This window comes from Papio anubis, chromosome 1, assembly GCF_008728515.1.
Source record: "Papio anubis isolate 15944 chromosome 1, Panubis1.0, whole genome shotgun sequence".
In the NCBI taxonomy this organism is placed as follows: Eukaryota; Metazoa; Chordata; class Mammalia; order Primates; family Cercopithecidae; genus Papio; species Papio anubis.
The window spans coordinates 42,508,386-42,534,660 of NC_044976.1; the positions used below are offsets into that span (position 1 = coordinate 42,508,386).

General features: G+C 47.0%; 3 long non-coding RNA genes across 7 annotated transcripts in view; 1 reads left to right on the forward strand and 2 right to left on the reverse strand.

The window, feature by feature from the left end:
- Nucleotides 1–717: 717 nt before the first annotated feature.
- On the reverse strand, nt 718–4,016 carry LOC103884411. Of its 3 annotated transcripts, none has more exons than XR_004184785.1 (5): nt 3,926–4,016; nt 3,104–3,266; nt 2,128–2,407; nt 1,733–1,777; nt 718–801 (listed from the first exon to the last, which is right to left on the reverse strand). It is a non-coding gene; the product is annotated as an uncharacterized LOC103884411 (long non-coding RNA). The 3 variants fall into 3 exon arrangements; XR_004184783.1 differs by having other exon boundaries at nt 2,168–2,255; nt 3,926–4,014; XR_002523100.2 differs by having other exon boundaries at nt 2,128–2,255; nt 3,926–4,014.
- A 4,587-nt stretch (nt 4,017–8,603) lies between these two features.
- Nucleotides 8,604–12,450, reverse strand: LOC108586772. The gene is made up of 2 exons (XR_001904495.2): nt 11,979–12,450; nt 8,604–8,703 (listed from the first exon to the last, which is right to left on the reverse strand). It is a non-coding gene; the product is annotated as an uncharacterized LOC108586772 (long non-coding RNA).
- Nucleotides 12,451–12,503: 53 nt separating this feature from the next.
- LOC103884418 overlaps nt 12,504–26,275 on the forward strand; it is a 31,918-nt gene continuing 18,146 nt past the window's right edge. The window contains exons 1-3 of one of the 3 annotated variants that reach the window (XR_002523103.2): nt 12,504–12,657; nt 16,991–17,119; nt 23,404–23,462. This is a non-coding gene — a long non-coding RNA (uncharacterized LOC103884418). Of the gene's footprint in view, nt 12,658–13,567; nt 13,913–16,990; nt 17,120–23,403; nt 23,463–26,275 lie in introns of all 3 variants that reach the window. The other 2 variants (XR_002523102.2, XR_002523101.2) reach the window with 2 other exon arrangements.

Here is a 26,275-nt window from a genome sequence, read left to right on the forward strand (position 1 = left end):
GCAGAGCCGCTAGAGACTGTGGGCACTGCTGGGTAAGGCCTAGGTCCTACTCGTTGGAACTAGAGGGCTCCCTGGAGCCCTTTCTCAAATTTCCCTCCTGAACCACCGGCTTGGTCAGCTCTACTTTTGAGGTGGTATTACAGGCGCTGCAGACACCAACCTGGGATCCCTCCTCCTTCCATGGTGAGACAGACCTGGGTTACAATCTCAGCTAAAAAAAAAGTCTTTGCCAAAAGGAGCATTGTAAGCCTCGGTTTCCTCCTCTGTGAAATGGAGAGAAGGGGCTAAGGAAATGCATGTGTGTGTATGTAAAGCCCGTTGCTCCAGGCTGCCTCTGGGGAGGGGTGCCTGGCATGTGGAATGAGGCTCCCACATTTGCATACCTTGTGAGAGCCACCACCTTTCAGGGAAAGTGGCCAGTTAGTACTGTCAGAGGAACTGGTTTTTGCCCCAACCTGAGTGGGGCATCTGCTCAGGGAAGGGGCCCAACCTACAGAGGCAATTTCTACTTTGGACCCTGAGTCCTCACCATTTTCTGGTCATGAAACAGTTTAATTTTTTTCCTTGGGACTGTCAGCCCCCAATACATGCCAAACTCACGTGAAACCAATTGTTGAGTGAGATTGCAGTTTATTAATTTATCAGAGACACTGAACAAGGTAACAGGCATCAAGCCCAGGCATTCCCTGCAATGCAAGCTCTTTCAGGCCACACGCAGTCCATTCCACAAACCTTTCTCAGAGCCAAAGTACAAAGAGAGCTCTCTGTTGTCTCCTATTCACATTGGACTCCTGATCAGATCTGGGAAGACACCTTAGTCTTATCAGCAAGATTATTTTCATTTTCACTTTGTCCCCAAACCTAGTAGATATAGTATTCTTGGGATTTTTATTCTACAAACCAGGTGCAGGTGTTTCTTGTGTGAGTTGTGTGCACACACACCTGGATCTGGGCAACCTGTTGTGTCTGTGCCCCCAGACGCCTGAGCCCCTGATCGTGTATTTGTGTAGGTACATCTGTGGAAGACTGTGTGCACTGCAGCAGGTCTGTGTAGTTGTGTGTGTGTCCAATTCCTGGGACTGGGCAGATGGGGTCCAAGCCCTCTACATCTCTCTTGCCAGGACTTAACTTCCTCCATAAATTGTTTTTAGGATCTTCCTCCTTGCCTCCTCCCTGGGGCTCATCAAAAGGGATACCACCCCAGGGAAGGTAGATGGAGGATGTTGAAGAGGCCCCCAAGTAGAGGAAGGTGGACAAGGAAGAGTATGAAGGGGAAAAGGCCTCCCTCCTTCTCCCTTCCAGCAGTAGGCTGGGCTGGGGACAGGCCTAGAAGAGGGCACTGAGCGCTAAGAACACAGTGAAGATTCTGAGAGTTTTCATGGCTCAGGGAATCCATATGAAGGGAGGCAGGTGTGGGGTGCTGAGAGCAAGATTCCAGGATGCCCTCAGGCCTAGGGGCTTGGGGCCTGGGCAGTTAGAAGAGAGGGGGATGGGTGCTCAGGGGCCAGCCCTCTGAGGCTCCGTCAGAAAGAAGAAGGCTTGGGGACTAACCTGGGGACAGGGAGGCAGCCTAGCACTTTAGCCCATGCGGTGAAGAAAAGAGAACATTTTCCTTGGAGTGTTTAGGAAGATTGGGGATGTTGGCCAGAGGGCTTTATTAAACTAACACTGGCAGAGCACAAAGTCTATTTGTATACATAGAAACAGATTCATGAATGTGTGTTTTACCCACCTTGACCCAGAAAGAGCTTCAGGAAACTGCACAGTGAGCTGTGTCCTGAGGAGACATTTGTGAGAAAGATTCTGGTTTGAAAAGCCATCTCCTTGAGACAGGGACTAGAGAGGCTGTTTTTTCCAATCAGAATGAGGCCCAAAGGAGGCAGGTTTGGGCCCAGCCCAGGTCAGAGCTGGGATAGCCTCCGTCCCTGGCTGTGAGCCCCTGGCTCTGAGCAGCTGGCCCGCAGAGTGGGAAGGGCATGGCCAGCCTGGGCCACTGTGGGGCAAGCAGGGGGATCAGGACTGAGGACAGACTGGGGCAGGGGAGGGGATGGGGGGACTGATGGGGTCAGCCAGTTTGACTGGCCTGCTTCTTCCTGGGGCAGGGCTGCAGCGGGCTGGGGGGCCCACCCACTGCAGGCTGAGATGTGTCTCAGGAGCCTCCAGTTACCGCAGCCAGTGGAGCTGTTTCCTGGGAGGGCTGCATCCAGCGTCAGAGCCCCCAGGGCTGGCTGGTTTCCTCCAGTGGTGTCATCAGCCTGCAGGATCAAGGCCTCTGTTTTGGGATGCACGTAAGTCAGTTTAGGTGTGTGTCTAGTAGGAATACGAATAATGCCAGACTTGGGCCACTTCTGGTGGTCACTGCAAGAGCTGGGAGCACGGGGCACCTTGATGGATGGGTGCTGGGGACCTGCTAAGAAGGTGGGGGAAGGTGGACGTTGCCTATAGTTGAAGCCAGGCATGGCTAGGGGTCTCCACCTCCTTAGAACCCCAGCCTCAGTAGCCAGGAAGCATTACTGGGAAGTGCCTGCCTGGGCTCTGCTCTCAGATTCCTCCTTTCTTGAACCTGGAGCCCAGTGGCCAGTATCTGGCACCTCCCCTGCCCTGTCCCAACGCAGAGAAGCAGGTTAGATTGGTTCCAGATCCGAGAGCTGTCTCTGGGGCTCCAGGTACCCCTTAGGCCATCCTATTGTGGTTTCTTTCCCCCTGAAACCCCACCACCCCAGCTCCGGGACAGCATAAGCTAATCATGGGGCTCAGAACAGGGGTTCCAGGCTGGACCTCCGTGGCTCCAGGTAGAATCAGGCATATGGACAGGAAGTACTGACTTTGGCCTTGTCCAAGGGGCAGCCCCAATCTCAGGAGCTTTGAACACCCAGACTCCTAAATAGCTTTGAGCGCCCGAAGTCCCGAATTCCCAATGTCAGGGGTGCCAGAGCACCTAACACTGTAAAGGACCCAAACCCCAGAGCCCCCAGTACCCCATTCCCAGGGGGCCTGGGGTACGCAACATCCAGACCACCCCATGTTCATAACATCCCATTTTCAGAGTGCCAGTGTTCCAGTTCACTGGACCTAGAGGGAAGGAGTGGGGTCCCTGCATTACCAAGGTCCCTTCAATGACCTATGATCTGAGGAGTGGCCGTGACTGAAGTTGGGGCTGGGGTAGTGCTGGCAGCTTCCTCGATGCTCCCATCCTGGGTCTGGAGAGGTCGAGCAGACTTGCAGGTGGGATGGCGTTTCCTCTGGCCTCAGCCCGGTCACAGGCCCTGTGGCATTTAATGTCCATTTATTCACTCACCAAATATTAGTGCGCATCTGCCATGTGCTGGGAATTGAGCTACTCTCTGGGAGTACAACCGTGAGAGAGAAGGGGTTCCTGTTCTCCCAGATGGGACAGGTGATGACATTGTGCCTGTGCTGTTATGTCAGTGTGGCTCAGCTGTCTGTGGTCCATGTGTGGCTGTGGGCATGGCTATGAGAATGAATGGCTGTGTGATGGTGTTGGCGTGAGGCTGTGCCCGCAGCCCACAGCAGCAAGCTAATGTGTGTGACTATAATGGCGGGTCTGGCTATGTCTGTCTGTCCAGCCAGCCTAATAATCCCTCTTTGCCTCACTGCTATTTCAAGGATTGGAAGTAAAGCCCCCCTTCCCCTCAGACCCGAGGTACCAAGGGTCAGGCCTCCCTGTAGGGAGGAACAGACTGGTTCCTGAGCTAGAGACTGACCCTGGAGCCGCCCTGCAGCAGGGCTAAAGATTTCTCCCACTGCTCCTGCCCCTGCTGGACCCAGAGCCTCTTTGGATTGGGAAGACAGGAAGAGGGGTGGCTATAAGCCGAGCAGTCGACACCAAAAATAGCCATCTGCCCTGGGGAGGATCCTCTGGCACCACTCCGTCCTCCACTCCAGCCCAACCCGGCCCACTGACCTAGAGCCTCGGTAGGGCTCCTGTCTGACTCCACTTCCCCAACTCCTATCTGAGTAACCGTCTCAGATTCAAAGGAGGGACAGAGCAATGATGTCACTACAAATGATGACATCATAAAGAGCTCTGGCATCACAAGGAGTGACCCCAGGCCCCGGGCGGGGCTCCATCTGCTGGCAGCTCCCCAGCAGGGATGGCAGGGCTGGATAAGCCCTGTGCGGGGCCCTGCCTTATCTGTCCCCCACACATATGTGATAAGCCTCTTACCATGGGCTGGCCCAGGGAGCAGGTGGGGAGCAGGCCGGAAGAGGGGAAAGGCCAGCTGGGGCTGGCTGAACTCCAGGGAAGAAAGCCAGGGTCAGGGAGTCCTGGCAGAACCCCAGCAAGGGGAGATGCGGGGTCACTGTTGGGGGCAGTGTGGAGCTGTGGTTAGGGTCATGGATTCTGAAGCCAGGCTGCCTGCATTTGTATTCCAGGTCTCCACTTAATGGCTATGTAAGCAGACCTCAGCTTCCTCAATATTCCTCACCAGGAATACTATTAATATTAGCAGTGACTATCAACCACGGTATTGTTGTGGGGATTAAAGGATTTAATGTGTGTGAAATCGGCACAGAAGAGGGCCTGGCTCATAGAGAGCACTCATCCATCCTCCTTCCTAGATCTGATCTTACCCGGAAGCTGCCCACCATACCCAACGGCATACTTGGGTGGCCGGGGCCTAGCTGGGGTTTCCAAAAACTGCCCAGCCCCCCACACATCCCACATCTACCCTGTCTGTACTCACCCTGAAACTCCCCAGGAATCCTGGCCTTTTCGGCATATTTTCTTTCAGCAATCTCCCCAGACACATTGTGGCCCTGGTGCCCTCTGGTGACAAAAGCCATACATGGCAGTTACAGCTGCATCCCCAGGACACATTGGGCCAGACAAGGTGCTGCCCCTTGTCTGATTATTTTATGCCATCACATCAGGTTTTCAAAGTAGGAATTACCTGCGTTTTCTGGAATGAGAGCTCAGGCAGGTTAAATAATTGGCTGCAGGTTACAGAACTAATAGGTGGTAGAACGTGAACTTGAATTCAGGTTGGCCTGTGTCCAAAAGCTATTATTTCACCCCATGCACAATATACTTGGGGAGATGTGCTGGCATGGCCACAGGGCCCAGTAGATGTTTTACATTATGAGCCACTCTGCTAGTTTGAGTATACCTATGGTTGAGTGTATGGCCGTTGAGATTCTCCATCTGTGAATATAGAATAGTGTGACCTGGTGTGTTGGCTTTTTTGTGACTTTGGTGTGGCTGTGTGATTGTATTGTGTGAGTGCAGCCATGGTTGGGCTTGTGAGAGATTAGCCGTGGCGTGAGGGGCTGGCCTGACTCTGTGTGTGTGTGTGTGTGTGTGTGTGTGTGTGTGTGTGTGTGTGTTGGTATGACTGTGTTGTGGAGGGATGTATAGCCAGTGGGATTGTGTAGCGAAAGGTGACGAAGGGCCCTGAGTTCCCAGCGCCACTTGCCTTTTTGGTCCTAGGCCTGCATCTGCTCACCATGACTGCATGATGGATGGCTTCACATGCCGAACACACTCCCAGGGGACTACTCGGTTTCTCCCTCCCCCAGCCCCCCTTTTACTTTTCGAGGAAGTAAAGCAAATAGTACCACAGATGGAGTTGGTCTTCCTTTTTTCCATAGGATATTTGTGAAAGCATTTTACATGCCTTTGAGTGATATCTAAAAAGAAGTGTCATTTTTAAAAAGTCAATGTGACTATTCTAATTAATTTGAACATCAATTCTCAGGGTGTTGATTGCAGATCCCTGGGAATCTTTAAGACTCTTACAGGGGATCCACAAGGCAAAAGCTATTTTCCTGAGAATACTAAGTTGTTATTTGCCACTTTCACTTTATCGATATTTGCACATGACGTAAGAGCAACAGTGGGTGAAACTGTTGGCACCTAAGCGTGAATCAAGGCACGGCACTCAACTGTACCAGTAGTCTTTGTATTCTTCACCACCGTGGTGCGTGAATAGTAACAATAGGAGGGAAAAAAAGGGCCAGTTTTGCCTTATTTATTTATTTATTTTTATTTTTGTGATGAAGTCTCACTTTATCACCTAGGTTTGAGTGCAGTGGCACAATCTAAGCTCGCTGCAACCTCCACTTCCTGGGTTCACGTGATTCTTCTGCCTCAGCCTCCTGAGTAGCTGAGATTACACGGGCGCACCACCACGCCTGGCTAATTTTTGTATTTTTAGTAGAGACAAGATTTCACCAAGTTGGCCAGGCTGGTCTTGAACTCCTGACCTCAAGTGATCCACCCACCTGGAACTCCCAAAGTGCTGGGATTACAGGATTGAGCCACCATGCCCAGCCTCAGTTTCTCTTTAAAAGTCCTTGGTGAAGCAGTAAAATTATTATTATTATTTTATTTTTAAAGGCATCTGTTTTGTTTGTTTTATACTTTAAGTTCTAAGGTACATGTGCACAACGTGCAGGTTTGTTACATACGCATACATGTGCCATGTTTGTTTGCTGCACTTATTAACTCGTCATTTACATTGAGTATTTCTTCTAATGCTATCCTTCCCCCAGATTCCACCTCACGACAGGCCCCGGTGTATGATGTTCCCCTCCCTGTGTCCAAGTGTTTTCATCATTCAGTTCCCACCTATGAGTGAGAACATGCAATGTTTGGTTTTCTGTCCTTGTGAAGCAGTAAAATCATTGTTTTGTGATTTCATGTATCAGTAGTTACTTTATTTTTATTATGGATTGGTATTTCATTGTATAGACACATAATTTGCTTAAACATTTACATGTTGATGGACATTTAGGCTGTTTTCTGTTTCTTGGTATTATGAATAAAATTGATATGCACATTCACATGCAGATCTCTGTGTGGACGTATATTGTCATATCTCTTGAATTAATACTTTGGAGTGGGATTGTTGGAGCATATGATAGGTACTTTTATAAGAAATTTCCAGTTTCCCAAAGTTGCTGTACTATTTTGCATTCTGATCAGCAATTTTGAGACTTCTAGTTGCTCTACATTCTCACCAACTTATCAACCTTTTAAACTTTAGCAATTGTAGTAAGTGTACCGTAGCATCTTATTGTGGTTTTAATATGCAATTTCCTGATGATTAATGATTTGAGCATCTTTTCATGGACTTTTTGCCATTCATATATCTTCCCTAGTGAAGTATTCATTCAAATCTTTTGACTTTTTTTTTAATTGAAATTATTTTTGAGACAGGGTCTCACTCTGTCCTTCAGGATGGAGTGCAGTGGCACCAGGCTCACTGCAGCCTCGACCTCCTGGGTTCAAGCCATCCTCCCACCTTAGCCTCCTGAGTAGTTGGGACTACAGGCCTACACCACCATGCCTGGCTAATTTGTTTATTTTTTATAGAGACAAGGTCTTACTATGTCATCCAGGCAGGCCTTGAACTCCTGGGCTCAAGTGATCCTCCCACCTCTCAAAGTGCTGGGATTATAGGCATGAACCACCATGCCTGGCCTTTTTGACCATTTAAAAAATGAGTTTGCATTATTATCACTGAGTTGTAAGAGCACAATTATTTTTCACAGTCTATTTCTTATCTTTTCATTTTCTTAACAGTGCCTTTCAAAGAACAGAAGCTTTTCATTTTGATAAAAATAAATTATTTTTTTCTTTTATAGTTTGTACATTTTGAGTCCTATCTAAGAAAATACTTACCCAACTCAGGACCCTCAAAGATTTCCCCTTATGTTTTTGTCTAGAAGTTTTATAACGGTAGCTATTACTTTAGTTCTATGATCCATTTTGCTTTATTAAACTATGCAAGGGAAGGAGTTGAGCTTTGTTTGTCTTTGTTCTTGTTTTGATTACGGATTTCCAATTGTTCCAGCACTGTTTGTTGAAAATACTGTCCTTTTTCTATTGAATTAACTTGTGATCTTTGTCAAAAGTCAATGGATCGTGAAGATGGAGGTGGTGGCTCATGCCTGTAATCCCCACGCTAGGAGAGGCTGAGGCAGGAGGATCACTTGGGGCTAGTAGTTTGAGACCAGCTTGGGCAACATGGCAAGACCCCATCTCTACAAAAAATAAAAAAAGAAATCAGTGGACCATATATGTACAGATCTATTTTGGATTCACGCCTGTAAGATACTGAGCACCGGCTGGGCGCAATGGCTCACGCCTGTAATCCCAGCACTTTGGGAGGCTGAGGCGGGCGGATCACCTGAGCTCGGGAGTTTGAGACCAGCCTGACCAACATGGAGAAACCCCGTCTTTACTAAAAATACAAAATAGCTGGGCATGGAGGCGTATGCCTGTAATCCCAGCTACTCAGGAGGCTGAGGCAGGAGAATCACTTGAATCCAGCAGGTGGAGGTTGCAGTGAGCTGAGATTGAGCCATTGCACTCTCCAGCCTGGGCAACAAGAGTGAAACTCCGTCTCAAAAAAAATAAAATAAATAAAAGATACTGAACATTTTTTGATCTGTATGTCTTTATGTCGGTACCACACTGTACTGATTATTTTATATTGTCTAGAAGAAGCAGTAACATTATTAACTTTACTAAGTCTTAAGCCTTGATTATATGTCTTTGAAATATTTTGTGTGACAAAATGGGAAGTATGCTTATCTCAAGGAAAAGCACTTACGCAATTGAATTGTGAACTGAATGCACCAAACAACAGTTTTACTTAAAAGAACAAATGACAAACTATAGTTATCAGACTTGGGTCTTTGGCATACTTTTTCTCAAAAGTGAATCAAGTGAGCCTGTCAATGCAAGGAGAAGAAAATTAGTGTTTGTTGCCAATGACAAAATTAGCGTCTTCAAGTGAAAATTAGGATTTGGAAAACTGATTATCTACTTACATTGAGTTTGAAAGCTTTCAATTCTAATGAGACCAGTGATAGCACTGATGAGTGTGCTTTTTAAAAAATATTGTATAATGAAATGTGTCAACATTCGGGAGATCTGCATAACTCGGTGAACCAATATTTTCCAAATGACCAATAAGTAATGTTACAAAACCATGCATGAGTAAAAGATCTATTCAAAGTGCAAGGCAAACCAGTGGAGTGTAACGTTAACAGAGTATGAAATGTCCACGTACTAACTAACCTTTAAGAAACTGCCACCTCGAGTTTTGGTATGGAAGAAAGAACAATAGCCACAATTCACTGAAAAGGCTATTAAAATACTCCTCTCTTTCCCAACTACATACATCATGAAGCTGAGTTTTCATCACATATTTTAACCAAAGCAACCCATTGCAACAGATTGAATGCAGAAGCAGCTGAGAATCTAGCTGTCTTCTACAAGCCAGACAGTAAAGAGATTTGCAAAAGTGTAAAACGGTGCCACTGTTCTCACTAACATTTTGGTTTTAGAAAATATACAGCTATTTGGCTGGCCGCAGTGTCTTATGTCTGTAATCCCAGCACTTTGGGAGGTAGAGACGGATGGATCACCTGAGGTCAGGAGTTCTAGACCAGCCTGGCCAACATGGTGAAACCCCGTCTCTACTAAAAATGCAAAAATTAGCCAGGCGTGGTGGCAGGTGCCTGTAATCCCTGCTACTCAGGAGGCTGAGACAGGAGAACCGCTTGAACCCAGGACGTGGAAGCTGTTGTAGTGAGCTGAGATTGTGCCATTGCACTCCAGCCTGGGTGACAAGAGCGAAACTGGGTCTAAAAAACAAAAACAAAAACGCAGCAGAGAAAAGAAAATATATGGCTATCTTTCATAGGTATATTTTCAGTTAAAATATAATAAAAATATAGTTATTTTGAATTAATATATATTTTAACTTTCAGTTTTAATTTTGAATCCATTTGAAGATCATGAGATAAAACCACTTAAAATTCTTTGGGTTCTTAATTTTTTTTTTTTTTTTTGAGACGGAGTCTTGCCCTGTCACCCAGGCTGGAGTGCAATGGTGTGATCTCGGCTCACTGCAACCTCCTCCTCCCGGGTTCAAGAGATTCTCCTGCCTTAGCCTCCTGAGTAGCTGGGATTACAGGCACCTGCCAGCACGCTCAGCTAATTTTTTGTATTTTTAGTAGAGACAGGGGTTTCACCATGTTGGCCAGGCTGGTCTTGAACTCCTGACCTCAGGTGATCCGCCCACCTCAGCCTCCCAAAGTGCTGAGATTACAGGCATGAGCCACCGCACTCGGCTTGGGTTCTTAATTATTTTTAAAAGTGTGAAGGGGTCCTGAGACCACAAAGTTTGAAAACCACTAAATTAGAGTTTTGCTTTAAAAAGAAAACTTGCCAGGTGCAGTGGCTCACGCCAGTAATCCCAGCAGTTTGGGAGGCTGAGGCGGGCAGATCATGAGGTCAGGAGATCGAGACCATCCTGGCTAACACGGTGAAACCTCATCTCTACTAAAAATACAAAAAATTAACTGGGTGTGGTGGCAGGCACCTGTAGTCCCAGCTACTCGGGAGACTGAGGCAGGAGAATGGCATGAATCCGGGAGGCGGAGCTTGCAGTGAGCAAAGACTGTGCCACCGCACTCCAGCCTGGGCGACAGAGTGAGACTCTGTCTCAAACAAAACAAAACAAAACAAAACAAAACAAAAACAACTTGATTTTTTTTGCCCTAAACCTTTGTTCATATTAATGTACTATTAAAGAATAAGTTTATTTTGCCACTACATTACAGTGCATATGAGCTACTGGTTTTTAGCATGTTCCCAGCGTTGTTGGCAGCATCTCCCTCCCTTGTGGAAGGTGCATGTTGTCACCTGCTCCCCACACAGCCCCTGGTTTTCTCCCTTGGTGAGGGAGAAAAATGGATCTCTTCATAGTTACTGCCTCCAGGACATGTGACACTAGCTGGCCCGCCGTGGGTTTGAAGCAATTTCTGGTGATCTTGGTTAATTCTCTCTCTTTCATTTCCAAGCACACTATTTATTTATTTATTTATTTATTTATAGATGATCTTGCTCTGTCACCCAGGCTGGAGTGCAGTGGTGTGATCACAGCTCACTGCTGCCTCAACTACTCAGACTCAAGTGATCCTCCCACCTCAGCCTTCCGAGTAGCATGTGCCACCATGACTGGCAGGTGCTAAAAACTCATTGTTTTTTGTTTTATTTTGGAGAGGCAGGGGTCTCACTGTGTTGCCCAGGCTGGTTTCAAACTCCTGAAAGTGATCCACCCACCTTGGCCTTCCAAAGTGCTGGGATTACAGGTGTGAGCCACTGTGCCTGGCCCTCTAAGCACATTTGTAAAAAAGCTATTATTTTTGTGCACTTTCTGTGTTAAGAACTTTACGTTCATTTTCTCATTTAATCCTCACAATGACCCTGTGAGCTAGATACTGTTATTATTCTCATTTTATAGATAAGAAAACCCAACCTCAGAGAGATGAGGAGAAATCTGTTGGTATATAACTGACCTTAAATCCTCTCTAATGCATAGATAAAAATTAAAGGTGACCTTAAATCCCTTTCAATGCATACATTTAAAAAGGTGTTCATCTAAAGTTTAGTACTTTAACGATCGTTCTTAGTAACAAATTACCACTAAAGGGTTAGTAAAAAATTACCACACCAGCACAGATCCCACACCCTTAAAACTGAGCCCCAGCTGAGCCCTCACATTGGGCCCTTACCCCTGAGTCCTCTGAAGCCCCGTACAGTGTTCAGGACATGTGTGCCCCAAACCTGAACCCTTATACTGCTGTCTTGCCTAATTTTTTTTCCAGAACCTTAATACTGGGTCTTCATACCCATTTTCCTCCCTGGAACCTCCCTGAGCCCTTACTTGAGGCAACATTCGTGAACTCTTCACCTGAGTCTACACATCTGACCTGCTGGTCAGCCCTGACACCAGAACCCTGCACTTGAACCACTTAACTAGCAGCAGAGTCAGACTCTGAGACCATCCCTTTAGAGGGAGCAGCAGAGGAAGTGGGAGCTGGAGGGGAAGGGAGTGGTGGAGACAGGTGTGTGAGCTGGGCGAAGCAGGCATGGGGGGGAACCCTGGGCTGTCAGCCCCTAGCTATGGTAGGGAATGTTCCCAGACAGCACTGACCTTTCACCCCTACCCGCCTCGGTGGGAGGATTGACTGTCTCTGCCATCCTCGCTTCCGGGACCAGAAGCCACCTCTGGAGCAACTGGGGCATCCCCATGGCAACCATGCCAGGCCAGCTTGGGAGAGGCGTGGGGCTCCTTCACAGCCTTTTATTGCCCTAAAACATAGGTTGACTCTCTCATCCTGGCAACCCTCGGGGCCCTGCAGATCACCGTGTCCAGAGGGAAGGGGCCGTTGCTCCTAGCAGGTCTCCTGATTCAGGAAAAAGCGTTTCTCTGGTCTCGGCCAGATCCTTCCTGGGCCGATCTATTGGGAAGCCCAAGCTCTCTGTCCTGGGCCCCTAGCCCCTGTCAACACCCTTTGCATGCACTCTGGCCGGAGAGCAAGAGGGAGTGGAGACAGTCTGAACTCTTTCCTCTGCCCGCCTGGGTGTGGGCTTGATGAGACACTGAGGGCGGGGCATCATTACCTGAGTCCGTGGAGGGAGGGGTAACTACGGTGTGGTGGGGGCAAGGCCACTCAGGGCTTTGTGACCTAGACAGAGGCTTTATGTGGGTGATTAGCTGTCACGTTGGGTCTAAGCTCCTTACCCGCAGAACCTAGCTTTCCTGCCTGCCCCCAGGGCTAATCCAGAGGTGGGGGAGGGGCTAAAGACACTGGGCTCTGCCAGGGGCCTTGGTAGGTGCCAGTGACCTATTCTGTGTAACCAGCTGTGGCCTGTTCTCTGTGTATTTCTGCTTTTGTGGGTTTCTCTGGCTCTCCCTGCCTTTGAATATGTGCACCTGTGTTTCCTTCTGTCCCTCTCTCCATGTATGCCTTCTGTCCTGTGAACAGCTCTGTGACCCTGATTCTGGGAAGCTGTGGTTGTTGGCAGAAGGCAGGGACACCACTGGGTAATGAGTCACACAAGTCTGAATGACTGAACTGTGGTTGACAGAAAGTCTTGGGGACACCGATTTGTAGCTGGCGTGGGGTTTTAGATAACACAAGGTCCGGGTGGCAATGCATTTGGGATGACTCAGGGTTCAAGGGACATGGGGTTATTTGTAGTTGACACACAGATTAGGTGAGCCTGAGCTGTGGTGAATACGGAGTCATCTAGGTGACTCAGTGACAGCAATTAAAAAAGAACCGGAAGGTGGCAGAACAGTAGCCGTGGCTCTCCACCCACCCTGGAATGCATGGCTGTGTCTGGAGGCATTTTTGGTTGTAACACCTGAAGACGGGGGTGCTACTAGCATCTAGGGGGGCAGAGGCCAGGGATGCTGTTCACTATCCTACAGTGCACTGGAAACTCCCCAACAACAAAGAACCATCTGGCCTAATGGACAGTAGACTCTGAAGCCAACTACCCAGGGTGAAATCCCAGCTCTTGCACTCTGCGGCCGTGGGCAAATCTCCTCATCTCTAACATGGGGTACCCGGGTAATACCCATCTAAGGTTGTTGGGATTACTGAGCTGATGCTTGTAAAGTGTTCAAAATGCCAGTGCTGTTTATTGGTTCAGAGCTGGAGAAAACAGGAGTAGACCTGGATGGAGGAACACATCCAGGTTCCCCTTTCTCATTTTGGCTTCTACTTCACACAGGTTTTTTCCATTGCCAAAAGCCACTTCAGTCTGACGTCATGTCAGTTTAATGGTATCAGAGGAAAAGAGAGAAGTGTTTCCCCGTTTCGGTATAGTATTGCACTTATAAATTCCGAAGAACGGCTCTGCTTGGCTGAGCTTGGCCATGATCACCCATAGTTTCTCGAGGTGCCATGGTTGAGATCGGAGTCACCTGCCTGGAGGAAGGACAGGCTGTTTTCCGCAGGGGCGGGATGTTCTTACCAGAAGGACAGAAGGCAGTCGAGTGACCAGGATGACAGATGGTTATGCAAAGGTTGTTGGTGCACCTGGGTTGGCACAGCGTCTGATCCAGGAGGATTACAGGTGACCTCGTGTTGCGGGACTGCCCTGTGAGCTAATCTACCAACCTCTCAGAAACATTCAACTTTCTCGACACTTCCTCCTCCACCTGAAACCCTCTTCCCTAGCTTTTTGGACAGCACACTCCACCGACTGTCCTCCTTCTCCTCTGGCAGCACCTTCTGTCTCCTTTGCTGACTTCTCTTCTTGCCAAGCCTGGAAATGTCTGAGGCTCAATTCCGGACTCTCTTCTCCTTTTTCTCTGAACCTTCCTAGGATGCTCATCATGACATCATGTTGGGGACTTGACATCACCATGATGGGACTATTTACACCCTGGAATTTGGAAATGCTACAAATCAGTGTCTTATTTTTCTTGAAGAGACAATAGTTAAACGGTGGCCAGCACCCACTGTCCAACACCACTGTCACAAAAACTTTATTTTATCCAGGCCTGGTCTTACCCGCAACACTATTTCACTCAAATTCTTTCTCAACATACTTTCACACACAATCCAGTGTTATCCCCAAACTATTTGACCCCAGTTTAGCCCTGAGCCCATTTTCATCCAGAATGTGTCCCTCCCACAGTCATTTGCATCCAATGTTCTCTAGACACCGCCATCAACAACACAGACTCACGCATAACTAAGCTGCATATAACCCAGTGTCATCACTAGGTGATGTGTCAGATCTGTGCCCTCCAGACCCTCCTAACACCATCATTGTCACCCAGTCTTGGTGTATGTAGACATTTTCTTAATATTCTATTTAGGATGATCTTATCATGGAACATAAGAAAAATAAAACAGGTGTTCAGCCTATGTATGAAGAATTCATCCACAAGATTTGGTAAAGGACAATAACAATAATAATAATAATAGCTAACATACATTAATTGGGTACTTGCTAGTACCAGGCCAGTTCTATGCACTTTTTTTTTTTTTTTTTTTTTTTTTTTGAGACAGAGTCTCACTCTGTCCCCCAGGCTGGAGTCTGGTGGGGGCAATCATGGCTCACTGCAGTCTTGACCTACTGGACTCAAGTGATTCTCCTGCCTCAGCCTTGCAAGTAGCTGGGACTACAGGTGTATTCCACTATACCTGGCTAATTTTTTAAAATTTTATTTGCAGAGATGGGGTCTGCTGAAGTTGCCTAGGCTAGTCGCGAACTCCTGGGCTCAAGCAATCCTCTTCCTCAGCCTCTCAAAGTGCTGCGATTACAGGCATGGTCTACCATGCCCAGCCTAGGCACTATATATATATACACACACACATATATGTGTATGGGTACATATATATATATGTGTGTGTATATATATATATGTGCACACTCATCTAATCTTCAGAACAATCCTAGGAAGTACATACTGTATGTTCTTCATTGTAACAGCTCAGGAAATGGATGTGCAGAGGTTAAGTAACTGATTCAAGTTCATGTGGCTAGTAAATAGCAAATCTAGAATCTGATCTAGGCAGTGTGGCTTAAAAATATGCATTCTTAGCTGGGCACAGTGGCTCACGCCTGTAATCCCAGCATTTTGGGAGGCCAAGAGGCAGGTGCATCACTTGAGGTCAGGAGTTCGAGACCAGCCTGGTCAATATGGTGAAACCTGGTCTCTACTAAAAATACAAAAATTAGCTAGGTGTGGTGGCGTGCACCTGTAATCCCAGCTACTCAGGAGGCTGAGGCAGGATAATTGCTTGAACCCGGGAGGTGGAGGTTGCAGTGAGCCGAGCAAGATCGTGCCACTGCACTCCAGCCTAGACGATAGAGCAAGACTCAGTCTCAAAAAGAAAAAAAAAAAAAAAAAGCCTTCTCCGTACTAATCCTAGGCTACAGACATGTCCTTGAAAGTATTTATGCTTACTTTTGTTGTTGTTGTTGCCTCCTGCGATTAGAAAATATTATGTTTAGATATGCTTGTTTTTATTTTAAAATATACAAGAAGAAGTAATGTTGTATTAGTCAGTAAGCCTCGGTCATAGAAATGTTTTCTTTGTAAAGGGTTGCCCATTTTTGTTTTTCTAAGATGAAGCAATTTTGCTCATAGCATTGAGCCACCCATTCCTCCAAGTGGGCTAATGAGAGGTTGGCTGTTAATTTTGATATGACGACCTTGAGGAGACAGAACCATAAGCACTGGTCCTGGGGTGAAGGGTGGTGGGGTATGGAGGGAGGAGAAGGACAGATGGTGGGAAGCAGAAGAACCAGGTCCAGACAGGCTCCAGCCTAGTCATGAGATGGGGCTGCCACGGTTGATAAATCCTTGAGGTTTGGTTGATGATCTGAGGCCCAGCTCAACTCTTGGCTTCCCCTGGAGCATTGCTGGGGAACCAGCACAGTGACATCAATGTCACTAATAGCCCATCTGCCATCAGTCACATCCATCTTCAGGGAAAGAATGCCTAGATCGTGAGAGCATCCTGCCCTGGGACCAAGGATTTGAGAATAAGAGCACGAGTCGAGGTGCTACTTCCTTCCTTGTTTATATCACCTATTTCCTTCTTAGATGCCTGGTACAAGGAATAATTAGATAGGAACACATGGGTAGCTTAGATAGGGCAGAGGAAGATTCCCTTGGGAGTCTACAGACGCCATACTGCAACACTTTGGTATTAGCAGTAGGATTGTAGTGTCCTCTAGTGGACACTTTGTGAATTTACATAGTATTATTTACTGGATGTGGCCGATAAAGGTGGGCTGAATCCAAAAAAGGGAAGATTGAGAGGAAGAGTGTTTGGAAAGTGGGACCATAAGAGAACTGTGTGTGTATGTGTGTGTGTGTGTGTGCATACGTGTGTGTTGGAGGCTGTGTGGCTTCTCCTAACTTTACCATGCAGAAGTCAAGGAAACGGTTACAGAGGCAAAATGTGGGAGTAGCTAATGGCAATGGCCCAGAGAGATGAAAAAATGTGGGAAAACCAAAACTTGGAGGTAGGAACTTTCCGCTTCTTTTGGAGTAGACAAAGGTGACTTAAGTAGGAAAAGAACGCATAGCCAGTAACTGTCCCAACAGAATTGGACTGGTGCCTGGGGTGATTCAGGATGTCCAGTTAAGCTGAGAAATACTGATTCCACGGATCCCCTTCATTCACTCAGAGCAGACAGAAGACCATGAGACTTCCTACCCACAGTGAGCTAAAAGGACGCTTTTGTCAGAGTGGGGAAATGAAAGGGCTTTATGGGAAAGAAGATAAGAACAGATGAGTCAGAGGTTTCTGCTTAATGGTGAGTATTTTTGTCTTAAAATGTGTGTTTTTCTTCTTTGGAGAAGGTGCTGCACTCTTTTTGTGTTTTGAGCTGGAGGCTTTCTTTGATATGATTGGATTTGAAGCTGGTTGGTTACAAATGAATATTTGGGGCTTTAGGAAATATTCTTTATGTTTGGATGGCTTCTCCTAAGTACATAAATACATTGTTTTATTATTAACCTAAGTTTCTCTTGGTGAAATTTTCTGTGTATTTGGCCACAGTATAATTTGTTTAATTTTTGAACACAGTAACATTTACCTACAAGTTGGAGGTGTTGCAAAGTTGATTTATTCTGATAATGACTCATTTTCTTTGTTTTTGTGTGTGCATGCAGTGCATTGGGTTTAATAAGCTTTTTATTGAAATAAATCATTCACACAGAAAAATTCATTAATCATAAGCATATAGCTTAATGTGTCATCACAACTTGAACACATCTATGTAAACATAACTGTCTCAGTCTGCTGGGGCTGCTATAGCAAAATGGGACAGACTGGGTGGCTTCAACAACAGACATTTATTTCTCACAATTCTGGAGGCTGGAAAGTCCAAGATCAAGGTGCTGGCGGAGTTGGGTTCTAGTGAGGGCTCTCTTCCTGGCTTGTAGATGACTGCCTTCTCACTGTGTCTTCACAGTGTAGAGAGAGCATGAGCAAGCTCTGGTCTCTTCTTCTTCTTCTTTTTTTTTTTTTTTTTTTTGACAGATTCTAGCTCTGTTGCCCAGGCTGAAGTTCAGTGGCATGATCTCGGCTCAGTGCAAGCTCCGCCTCCCAGGTTCACGCCATTCTCCTGCCTCAGCCTCCCGAGTAGCTGGGACTACAGGTGCCCGCCACCACACCCGGCTCATTTTTTTTTTTTTGTATTTTTAGTAGAGACAGGGTTTCACCATGTTAGCCAGGATGGTCTCAATCTCCTGACCTCGTGATCTGCCCGTGCTGGCCTCCCAAAGTGCTGGGATTACAGGCATGAGCCACCGAACCAGGCCCTGGTCTAGAGGACACTAATCCCATTATGAGGACCTTAACCTCATGACTGCATCTAAACCTAATTTCTTCCCAATGACCCCATCTCCTAATCCCATCACATTTGGGATTAGGGACTCAATGCATGAGTTTGGGGGGCACACGACATTTAGTTCATAATAATAACCATCCAGCAAAGATGCCTCTCTTGTGCTACCTCCCAATCCCAGTCCTCTGCCCCCACCAAGGTGACCTCTAGCTTAACTTCTAACCACATAGAGGAGTTTTGCCTGTTTTTGAACTTCATATAATTAGAATTACACAGTATATATTCTTTTCTTTTTGAGACAAGGTCTCACTCTGCCACCCAGGCTGGAGTGCAGTAGCACGGTCTCAGCTCACTGCAACCTCTGCTTCCCAGGGTCAGGCAATCCTCTGACCTCAGCCTCCTGAATAGCTGGGACTACAGGCATGTGCCACCATGCCTGGCTAATTTTTGTATTGTTTGTAGGGATGGGGTTTCACCATGTTGTCCAGGCTGGTCTTTAACTCCTGGACTCAAGCAATCCACCTGCCTTGGCCTCCTAAAGTGTTGGAATTACAAGTGTGAACCACCGCACTCAGCCTATATATTGTTTTCAATCTATAAGGTTTATCTGTGTTGTTATGTGTAGTAGCAGCTTCTTCATTTCCATTGTGGTATACTATTCCATTGCATGAATATATAATAATTTATCCATTCTAGCTTTTCAGTTTCAAATAATGTGTATCTTTTGGAGTAGACTAAGGTGACTTAAGTAGGAAAAGAACGCATAGCCAGTAACTCTCCCAACACAATTGGATTCGTGCCTGGGGTGATTCAGGATGTCCAGTTAAGCCGAGAAATACTGTACATCTTGGAGTACAGTTACTGTCTCCTGGCATGTGCACATCTTATCTACACCTTTAGTAGATAGCATCACATGGTTTTATAAAGTGGTTGTGTCAATTTATGCTGCCACCAGCAATGTGTGAGTTCAGCAATGATAAAAGTTATTTACACCACAGAAATTGGCAACTTTTACAAATCAGAGTTTCTTTCTTAGCCAGTTGTAAAATAATTACCAGCACACCACTGCCAATGAGGCAGGAGGCAGGACTTGGACTCTGGACCAGATTGAGACTAGCTGAAAGGCAAAAACACTAGCAAGAGGCAAAAGCACCTCTCCATAAGACATGCCGACCAGGGCCGGGCGCGGTGGCTCAAGCCTGTAATCCCAGCACTTTGGGAGGCCGAGACGGGCAGATCACGAGGTCAGGAGATCGAGACCATCCTGGCTGACACGGTGAAACCCCGTCTCTACTAAAAAATACGAAAACTTAGCCGGGCGAGGTGGCGGGCGCCTGTAGTCCCAGCTACTCGGGAGGCTGAGGCAGGAGAATGGCGTAAACCCGGGAGGTGGAGCTTGCAGTGAGCTGAGATCCGGCCACTGCACTCCAGCCTGGGTGACAGAGCGAGACTCCGTCTCAAAAAAAAAAAAGAAAAAAAAAAAAAAAAAAGACATGCCGACCAGTGCCATGTCAGTTTACCATTGCCTTGGCAACAACTGGACACCACCCCTTTCTATGGCAATGACCCGACAACCCAGAAGTTACCACCCTTGTTCTAGACATTTCTGCATAATCCACCCCTAATTTGAATGTAATTAAAAGTGGCCGTAAATACGACTGGCAAGCTGCCCTGAGCTGCTACTGTCTGCACACTGCCTATGGGGTAGGCCTATTCTACAGAAGCAGTCACAGAGCCCTAACACTACACTGCCTCCTCAATAAAGCTGTTTTCTTGGCCGGCTGCAGTGGCTCACGCCTATAATCCCAACACTTTGGGAAGCCAAGGTGGACAAATCACTTGAGGTCGGGAGTTTGAGACCAGCCTGGCCAACATGGTGAAACTGCTTACTAAAAATACAAAAATTAGCCGGGCGTGGTGGCATGTGTCTGTAATCCCAGCTACTCAGCAGGCTGAGGCATGAGAATTGCTTGAACCCAGGAGGCGGAGCTTGCAGTAAGCCAAGATCGCACCACTGCACTCCAGCCTGGGCGACAGAGCAAGACTCCGTCTTAAAAAAAAAAAAAAAAAGGCTGTTTTCTTCTACCGTCGGCTCACTCTTCAGTTCTTTCCCGAGCAAAACCAAGAATCTTCTTGGGCAAAGCCCTAAGGTTCACCTGCCTTGCAGCAACATGGCACCAAACATGGGGCGGAAGAGAGAAGACGACAGCATGAGAGACAGAGAAAAAAATGGCAGTTGGCAAGGTGGTAATGAGAGATGGCAGTTGGCAAGACAGTGAGAGACAGTGAGAGATGGCAAGCGACAGTGATTGGCAAGATGACAAGTGGAGAGATGGCAAGAAATAGAGAAGCAGTCAGTGATGGAGGCTGCAAGAGTTGTAACACTAACCAAAGGCTCCTTTTAGAGCCATCATTTTCCCTGGCAAGTGGTAGAGCCAAGCAGACAGGCTAGTGGCCATATTGCTGCTGCCTCATGTGGGAACCAGCAGGCTGGAGGGTTATCAGTCCTCACGTGGGACCCTCCCACCATGGCAGCTGAGCCCACCTAAGCTGGGGGATCCTGAAGAGACCTTCACCTGGGTGCCACGTGGAAGATTGGTCCCCACCATTTTGGCTGCTGTGGATGGGTGAGTGTCTTGCCTGCCCCCACCCCATAACATCAGGTAAGCTAAGGAATTGAAAAGCCTTTGGCTAAGAGGTCAGTTAAAAGTCTCTCATCATTTGGATACCCTGAAGCACTTCCTTGTCCTTGTCACCCTTTTCCCTGATTGTTTCCCTTCTGACTCCATTTTATTGCTCCACCAGTTGCTTTATTTTGAGTCCTAAGATGTATGTTTTGTTGGCAGTCTTAGTTTTCACTTTGATTTTCTGTTGACTATATTTGGGGAATGATTTAAGGCAGGACATTTGGCTGTGCAAGGCCTCCTGTTGTGTTGTTCTGTGACCTCCAGCTTGGCCTGAGGTTTGCTGTTGGCCACCCCCCGGTGCCCTGGGCTCTTCAGCATTTGGTGAGGGGACCCTCGTTGGTTGAAATTCAGGCACTCCAGGTTTTTCAGCATTGATATTGCTGAAAATGCTCTGGGGTTTTCGGTGTTGACATTCCCTCTTTCATTGAGTGGATGAGGTTTTCCCCACAGGAACAGAAAAAAGCATTAGAAGGGTCCAGATTCTCACTTAAAGACATCATTGCAAGATTTGGGTTACCTAGAAGTCTGCTCAGTGATAACAGACCCTCCTTCACAGCTAAAGTGACCCAGCAGGTTTCCTAAGCCTTAGGCATTACCTGTCATCTTTACTCTTGGAGACCTCAATCCTCAGGTAAGGTAGAAAAAGCTAATTCTCCCCTGGGGAAATCTTGGTCTCGCCTTTTTCTGCTCTGAAGTTAGAAGTTATTATTTTCCTAATAGCCAGTTGCAGACCTCTTCCTGTGTGCTGTCTTGTAACTGCGTAACTGCCTTGCTGAAGCCCTCTTGGTTGAAGGGGACTGAGAGTTCCCAGGCCCCTGACCTGGTGGACAGCCACCAACAGCAGTAGAAAGGTGGCCACCTCAACACTGTTTTTGGTCTCTGCTACTAGGTAGGTTCTCTGGCAGTCAGGGCCCCTGAGGTCTCCCCTTGGGCAATGCTACTTACCCCCGCCCTTCCTCCCTTCCACTGTCACCATTTGTTTAGCCTCTTTCTGCCTAAACTCTCTGTGGAATTTAGGCCAACATTCTACTGCCCATTTGTAGCTTATAATCCACTTTTGTTACACCTTGCTGTCTATATTTACACCCTCTTTGTAGAAAGTGGGAATTTAAAAGGGAAAAGTAACTAGGCATTTGCTAAGCTTAGGTCACTAAAACCTCCGTAGAGAGCCTTACTAGACATGGGGCAGCAGCGAGCATCCTGAAGGACTTGACATGAGGGTGTCTTTTAGGCAATTGGAGTAAATTCAAATTAGACAAATTGAAAAAGAAAAAATTTATTTTCTGTTGCAACTATGTTTGGGTTCAATACAAATTGGCAAACCAACAGATGTGGCCTAGGCAGGATTCTTTTTTTTTTTTTTTTTTTAGATAGAGTCTCACTCTCTTGCCCAGGCTGGAGTGCAGTGGCAAGGTCTCGGCTTGCCACAACCTCTGCCTCCTGGTTCAAGCAATTCTCCTGCCTCAGCTTCCCAAGTAGCTGGGATTACAGGTGCAGGCTACCATGACCGACTAATTTTTTGTATTTTTAGTAGAGATGGAGTTTCACCATGTTAGCCAGGCTGGTCTCGAACTCCTGACCTCAGGTGATTTGGCCGCCTTGGCCTCCCAAAGTGCTGGGATTACAGGCATGAGCCACTGCACCTGGCCTCACGATTCTTTATGTTATAATGATATTGTACAATTAGAATTTGTTTTGTAAAAAGGAAGGAAAACAGGAAGAAGTTCCTTACGTGCAGGCGTTTCTGGCCATCTACCAGGATCCTAACTTAAGGGCTAGCTGTAGAATGTGTCTGGCTCATGGTACTCCCAGCCACCCAGAAGCACACCGTATTGTAGATGACCCTGTCTTAGCTGTTCCCCTATGAGGCCTGTGTCCCCACTTGAAGCCTCTCCAGTCCCCTAGTTCTGAGTGGGGGGGACCACCACTTCTCTAGTGCAGAATTCCACCTCAAAGTCAGCAGGCATCCCTGCCCTTTATCCAGCGGGCTCTGGCCCATATCCTCCGCTGCCAGAGGAAGTAAACCCAACCGGTACTACCAGGAGTTGGGCCCCATATTGGCTGCCAAAATTGGACCTGTGTCCATTGTGAGAAGTATGTCCATTGTGACAGGCATGGAGGAGCAACCACAAGATACGTGCCTTTTTCCATGTTTGATTTGGCTTTATGCAAGGAAAAATTTGGTTGTGTTTTAGAGGATCCAGGGAAGTTTGTAGAGGAGTTTATTAAGTTGACCGTATTATTTGATTTAACTTGGCATGACATGCAGATATTACTATGTACTTGTTGTACTGTAGAGGAAAAACAAAGAATTCTAGCTACTGCCCGTGAACATGCAGATGGAGTAGCCACTCATGACGCAGGCCATGCCATATCCTGTGGGAGGAGATGCAGTTCCAGATCTAGGCTCTCAACTGGATTACTAGACAGGTTTCAAGATCTTAAATGCAGAAATCATAGGCTAATTTGTTTAACATGAAAAAGTGTGTGCTTAAGCCAGTCAATTATGACAAGGTGAGAGAAATAACTCAGGACAAAGATGAAAATCCTGCTCTATTTCAGGACCGTTTGCTTGGGGCACTCAGGAAATATGCTAATGCAGACCCAGACTCCCCAGAAAGGTGAGTTCTCCTGTGTGTGCATTTTATCACTCAATCTGTGCGACATCAGGAGGAAGCTACAAAAGGTAGCAATGGGGCCTCAAACCCCCGTGAGCCAACCTTTAAACATTGCTTTTAGGGTTTACAACAATAGGGACAAGGCAGGCGAAGAGGCAAAAGCCAAAAAGTTGGCCAAAAAGGTACAATTGTTAGTGGCTGCTTTAGACCCTCAGCTGTTTCAAGGTTACCCACCCTAGGAAAATGTGGGAAGATCAGTGTCTGGGATGCTCAGATGAGAGTCCCACTGCTTTCTGGACTCTAGGCCAAAATCAAATCAGTGTGCCTGTTTTTTTGGGTTTTTTTTGTTTTTTTTTTTTTGAGACGGAGTCCTGCCCTGTCGCCCAGGCTGGAGTGCAGTGGCGTGATCTCAGCTCACTGCAAGCTCCACCTCTGGGGTTCATGCCATTGTCCTGCCTCAGCCTCCCAAGTAGCTGGGACTACAGGCACCCGCCACCACGCCTGGCTAATTTTTTTGTATTTTTAGTAGAGACGGGGTTTCACCGTGTTAGACAGGATGGTCTCGGTCTCCGGACCTCATGATCCGCCCGCCTCGGCCTCCCAGAGTATTGGGATTACAGGCGTGAGCCACTGTGCCCGGCTTTTTTTTTGAGATGGAGTCTCGCTCTGTCACCCAGGCTGGAATACAGTGGCCCAGTCTCGGCTCACTGCAACCTCTGCCTCCTGGGTTCAAGCGATTCTCCTCCCTCAGCCTCCCGATTAGCTGGGACTACAGGCACCCGCCACCACGCCAGGCTAATTTTTTGTATTTTTAGTAGAGACTGGGGTTTCATCATGTTAGCCAGGATGATCTTGATCTGCTGACCTCATGATCCACCCACCTCAGGCTCCCAAAGTGCTGGAATTACAGGCTTGAACCACTGTGCCCAGCCCAGTATGCCTTTTGTAAACAAGAAGGCTACTTGAAGAAGGACTGTCACAGGCTTAAAGGGGAGTCTGAGACACCCAGATCCATAATGACCAAGAAAGCAGAGGACTGATGGGGCCTGCGGTCCTCTACGACTCCTACTGGACACCTTAACATCTCCATAGAGGAGTCTTGGGTAAACCTGGACACAGCAGGCAAAAATATTGGGTTCTTAATGGACATGCGAGCAGCCTACTCAGTTGTAACCCATTTCTCAGGGCCACTGTCTTCCTGCTCTTGTACAGTAATGGGGATTGATGGCCAGCCAAAAATTAGGAGATTTACCCACTCCCTTGGTTGCACCCTGGAGGACCATACATTTTCCCACAGGTTTTTACTTATGCCTGAGTGTCCTATGCCTCTACTGGGGAGAGAATTACTTTCCCAATTATAGGCCACAGTTCAACTTCTAGTGCCTCATAAGAAGGCAACAGGCTGGGAACGGACACTTCTAGCTCTAAGTGCTTACCTCAACACGGATAAGGAGATGCTCTTCCTACCACATATTGCTTCTCAAGTAGACCCCTCTGTTTGGGTCATGGAAGTTCCTGCTAGAGCTGCTGATGTACCCCCATTCCAGGTTATTTTAAAACCCAGTGTTAATTACATGTGGAAGACACAATATCCTTTGAGACCCAAGTCTCAGAATAACATCCAGCCCCTACTAACGAAGTTCCTAAAGTTTGGATTCCTACAATCCTGTGCCAGTCCCCATGTAACACCCTCATTTTACCTGTAAAGAAACCAAATGGGGAATATAAATTTGTTCAGGACCAGAGAGCAGTTAATGAGACAGCAGTCCCAGTCCACCCAATAGTTCCCAATCCTTGCGCAATATTTACCCATGTCTCTGAAGATGCTCACTGGTTCATGGTAAGGATGCTTTCTTTTGTATAACTTTATACCCAGACTCCCAGTACATTTTTACTTTTAAATGGACTGATCCAGACACTGATGCCACATCTCAGCTTAGCTGGACAGTCCTTCCCTCAAGGTTTTAGGGACCACTTCCATCTCTTCTGCAATGCATTGGCCAAAGAGTTAAGGGAACTACAGTTAACTAATGGATCCCTCTTGCAATATGTAGATGATCTATTATTCTCCAGCCTCACTAGGGAAGACTGACAGGAACACAATTCAGCTCCTTAGTTTTCTGGGAAAGTGAGGATAGTGAGTTTCCCCCAACAAGGCCCAGATCTCTATGCAAAAGGCTAAATATTGGGGGTATGTGCTCACTCCGGAGACAAGGACTTTTGTTCAGAAGCAAAAAGAGACCGTCCTGGCACTCCAGCCCCTTCAGACTAAGAAGCAAGTAATAGTCTTTTTGGGAATCCTGATCTGGATTCCCAGGTTTGAGCTTAGAGGAAAGGCATTCTGTGAAGCTCTAACGGGGAGTGATCATGAGCCTTTGAATTGGGATGGAACCTGCTAACAGGCATTCTTAACACTAAAAGAAAAGCTGGGAACAGCTCCTGCTTTGGGACACCCTAACTTAGAAAAACCTTTCACTTTATGGCTTTATGTGGCTGAAAAACAAGGGACAGCTTTGGGTGTCCTAACTCAAAGGCTCGGGAATAGTCCCAGACCAGTGGCTTATTTTTCTAACAGCTAGACCAGGTGGCAGCTGCATGGCCAGGATGCTTGCAAGCTGTGGCCACCACTGCTCTATTGGTAGAAGAGGCCAGTTTTAAGTTTACCTTGGGACAACAATTAGATGTCATGACCCACCACCAAGTATAGGGAACCTAAGAGACAAAAGGGCACCAATGGCTAACAGGAGGTCACTTACTTAAATATCAAGCCCTTCTGCTTGACACCCAGCTATTGCTTTTGAAGTAGGTAAAGTTTT